Source organism: Olea europaea, chromosome 17 (genome assembly GCF_002742605.1).
Source record: "Olea europaea var. sylvestris chromosome 17, O_europaea_v1, whole genome shotgun sequence".
In the NCBI taxonomy this organism is placed as follows: domain Eukaryota; kingdom Viridiplantae; phylum Streptophyta; class Magnoliopsida; order Lamiales; family Oleaceae; genus Olea; species Olea europaea.
The window spans coordinates 8,392,114-8,397,130 of record NC_036253.1 but is presented as its reverse complement, the minus strand read 5'-3'; positions in this window follow the sequence as shown (position 1 = coordinate 8,397,130).

Sequence of the window (5,017 nt, the reverse complement as noted above, 5' to 3'; positions counted from 1 at the left end):
AACCCGCCAAATTTCTGCTCATTCCGACACCATTGCGACAAATGACGAAATTTTCCCTGGTGCAGTTTGTCTTTTTTAATTTTCTGTCCGACACCTCTTCAACCTACCATAATTAATACGGAAATTAATTATTCGATGGCCTAAACGACGGAATTAGGCTAAAATCCCATAATCTCGGGTCTGTGCCCCGAGTCCAATTTCTGGGGTCGTTTTCAATCAACCTACAAAATTTCGGCCCATTCCGACACCGTCGCAACAAATGACAAAATTTCCCCTAGTGCGGTTTTGCGTTGTTAATTCTCTGTCCACCACATTTTAAACCTGACATAATTATTACGGAAATTAATTATTCGGAGGCCTAAACGAAGGAATTTGGCTAAAATCCAGTGATCCCGGGTCTGTGCGCCGACTCCAATTTCTGGGGACGTTTCCAAACAACCTGCTAAATTTCGTCTCATTTCGAAATTATCACGACAAATGACAAAATTGCCCTTGGTGCGATTTTGTGTTGTTAATTTTCTGTCCAACACATCTTCAGCATGACATAATTAAAACGAAAATTAATTATTCGGAGGCCTAAACGAAGGAATTTGGTTAAAATCCCGTGATCCCAGGTCAGTGCCCAGAGTCCAATTTCTGGGGCCGTTTCCAATCAACCTGCCAAATTTCGGCTCATTTCGACACCGTCGCGACAAATGACGAAATTTTCCCTGGTGTGGTTTTTCTTTGTTAATTTTCTGTCCAACACTTCTTCAACCTGACATAATTAATACTGAAATTAATTATTCGGAGGCCTAAATGAAGGAATTTGGCTATAATCCCGTGATCATGGGTCTGTGCCCCAAGTTCAATTTCTACGACCGTTTCCAATCAACCTGCCAAATTTCGGCCCATTCCGACACTGTTGCGACAAATGACGAAATTGCCCCTTGTGCGATTTGGAAATTAATTATTCAGAGGCCTAAGCAAAGGAATATGGCTAAAATCTTGTTATCCCAGGTCTGTGCCCCAAGTCTAATTTTTGGGGTCATTTCGAATCAACCTGCCAAATTTTGGCCCATTCCGACACCGTCACGACAAATGACGAAATTGTCCCTGGTGTCGTTTTGCGTTGTTAATTTTCTGTCCAACACATCTTCAACCTGACATAATTAATACGAAAATTAATTATTCGGAGGCCTAAACGAAGAAATTTGGCTAAAATCCCATGATCCCGGGTCTGTGTCCCGAATCCAATTTCTCGGGGCGTTTCCAACCAACTTGCCAAATTTCGACCCATTCCGACACCGTCAGGACAAATGACGAAATTGGCCCTAGTGCGGTTTTGTGTTGTTAATTTTTAGTCCAACACTTCTTCAACCTGACATAATTAATGTGGAAATTAATTATTAGGAGGCCTAAACGAAAAAATTTGGCAAAAATCCTGTGATCCCGGGTCTGTACCCCGAGTCCAATTTCTGGGGCCGTTTCAAATCAACCTGCCAAATTTCGGAGCATTCCGATACCATCGGGACAAATGACGAAATTGCCTCTGCTGCGATTTTGTGTTGTAAATTTTCTGTCCAACACTTCTTCAACCTGACATAATCAATGAGGAAATTATTTATTCGGAGGCCTAAACGTAGGAATTTGGCTAAAATCCCGTGATCCTGGGTTCGTGCCCCGATTCCAATTTCTGGGGTCGTTTCCAATCAACCAGCTAAATTTCGGCCTATTCCGATACCGTCACGACAAATGACAAAATTGCCCCTGGTCCGATTTTGCGTTGTTAATTTTATGTCCAACACATCTTTAGCCTGATATAATTAATACGAAAATTAATTATTCAGAGGCCTAAACGATAGAATTTGGCTAAAATCCCATGATCCCTGGTCTGTGCCCCGAGTCCAATTTCTGGGACCGTTTCCAATCAGCTTGCCAAATTTCGGCCCATTCCGACACCGTCGCTACAAATCACGAAATTGCCCCTGGTGTGGTTTTTCTTTGTTAATTTTCCGTCCAACACTTCTTCAACCATACATAATTAATGCGGAAATTAATTATTCGGAGGCCTGAACGAATGAATTTGGCTAAAATCCCGTGGTCCCAGTGCCATTTTTCTTTGTTAATTTTCTGTCAACACTTCTTCAACCTGACATAATGAATACTGAAATTAATTATTCGGAGGCCTAAACCACGGAATTTGGCTAAAATCCCGTGATCCGGGGTCTTTGTCCCGAGTTCAATTTCTGGGGTCGTTTCCAATTAACCTGCCAAATTTCGACCCATTTCGACACTGTCATGACAAATGACGAAATTGCCCCTGGTACGGTTTGGAAATTAATTATTCGAAGGATTTAGCGAAGGAATTTGGCTAAAATCTTGTTATCCCGGGTCTATACCCCGAGTCCAATTTCTGGGGCCATTTCGAATCAACTTGCCAAATTTTGGCCCATTCCGACACCGTCGGGAAAAATGACGAAAGTTTCCCTGGTGCCGTTTTGCGTTGTTAATTTTTTTTCCAACACATCTTCAGCCAGACATAAATAATACGAAAATTAATTATTCGGAGGCCTAAACGAAGGAATTTGGCTAAAATCCCATGATCCCGGGTCTGTATCCCGAATCCAATTTCTCGGGCCATTTCCAATCAACCTGCCAAATTTTGACCCATTCCGACACCGTCACGACAAATGATGAAATTGCCCCTAGTGCGATTTTGCGTTGTTAATTTTCTGTCCAACACTTCTTCAACCTGACATAATTAATGAGGAAATTAGTTATTCGGAGGCATAAACGAAAGAATTTGGCTAACACCTGTGATCCCGGGTCTGTACCCTGAGTCCAATTTCTGGGGCCGTTTCAAATCAACCCGCCAAATTTTGACCCATTCCGACACCGTCGCGACAAATGACGAAGTTTTCCCTGGTGCGATTTTTCTTTGTTAATTTTCTGTCCAACACTTCTTCAACCTGAAATAATCAATGAGGAAATTAATTATTCGGAGGCCTAAACGAAGGAATTTGGCTAAAATCCCGTGATCCTGGGTCTGTGCCCCGAGTCCAATTTCTCAGGCCGTTTCCAATCAACCTGCCAAATTTCGGCCCATTCCGACACCGTCGCGACAAATGACGAAATTTCCCATGGTGCGGTTTTTCTTTGTTAATTTTCTGTCCAACACTTCTTCAACCTGACATAATTAATACGAAAATTAATTATTCGGAGGCCTGAACGAAGGATTTTGGCTAAAATCCTGTGATCCCGAGTCTGTGCCCCGAATTCAATTTCTCGGGTCGTTTCCAATCAACCTGCCAAATTTCGGCCCATTTCGACACCGTCGAGACAAATGATGAAGTTACCCCTGGTGCGGTTTTGCGTTGTTAATTTTCTGTCCAACACTTCTTCTATCTGACATAATTAATATTGAAATTAATTATTCGGAGGCCTAAATGAAGGAATTTGGCTAAAATCCCGTGATCCCAGATCTGTGCTCCGAGTCTAATTTCTGGGGCCGTTTCCAATCAACCTCTCAAATTTCGGCCCATTTCGACACCGTCGCGTCAAATGACGAAATTGCCCCTCATACAGTTTTTCTTTATTAATTGTCTGTCCAACACTTCTTCAACCTGACATAATTAATACGAAAATTAATTATTCGGAGGCCTAAACGATGGAATTTGGCTAAAATCCCATGATCTCGGGTCTGTGCCTCGAGTCCAATTTTTGGGGTCATTTCCAATCAACCTGCCAAATTTCGGCCCATTCCGACACTGCCGTCACAAATGACGAAATTGCCCCTAGTGCGGCTTGGCGTTGCTAATCTCCTGTCTAACACATCTTCAAACATCACACAATTAATACGGAAATTTATTATTCAGAGGCCTAAACGAAGGAATTTGGCTAAAATCCCGTGATCTCGAGTGTGTGCCCCGAGTCCAATTTCTCGACTCGTTTCCAGTCAACCTGCCAAATTTCGACCCACTCCGACACCGTCGGGACAAATGACGAAATTGCCCCTAGTACGGATTTTCTTTTTAATTTTTTGTCCAACACTTCTTCAGCCTGACATAATTAATACGAAAATTAATTATTTGGAGGCCTAAACGAAGGAATTTGGCCAAAATCCCGTGATCCAGGGTATGTGCCCCGAATCCAATTTCTCAAGCCGATTCCAATCAACCAACCCAATTTCCACCTACTCCGACACCGTCGAGACAAATGGCGAAATTGCATCTGGTGCAGTTTTTCTTTGTTAATTTTCTATCCAACACTTCTTCAACATGACATAATAAATAAGGAAATTAATTATTCGGAGGCCTAAACGAAGGAATTTGGCTAAAATCTCGTGATCTCCGGTATGTGCCCCGAGTCCAATTTCTGGGGCCATTTCCAATCAACTAGCCAAATTTTGGCCCATTCCGACACCGTCGCGACAAATGATGAAATTGCCCCTGGTGCGGTTTTGTGTTGTTAATTTTTTGTCCAACACTTCTTCAACCTGACATAATTAATACGGAATTTAATTATTCGGAGGCCAAAAGGAGGGAATTTTGCTAAAATCCTATGATCTCGAGTCTGAGCTCCGAGTCCAATTTCTAGGGCCATTTCCAATCAATCTGCCATATTTCGGCCCATTCTGACAGCGTCGCGACAAATGACGAATTTGCCCCTGGTGCGGTTTTTCTTTGTTAATTTTCTGTCCAACACTTCTTCAACCTGACATAATTAATACGAAAATTAATTACTCGGAGGCCTAAACGAAGGAATTTGGCTAAAATCTGGTGATCGCGAGTTTGTGCCCCGAATCTAATTTCCAGGGCCATTTCTAATCAACCTGCCAAATATCGGCCCATTCCGACACCGTCTCGACAAATGACGAAATTGCCCCTGTTGCGGTTTGCCTTTGTTAATTTTCTGTCCAAGACTTTTTCAACCTGACATAATTAATATGGAAATCAACTATTCGAAGGCCTTAACGAAGGAATTTGGCTAAAACCTGTGATCCCAGGTCTGTGCCCCGAATCCAATTTCTCGGGTC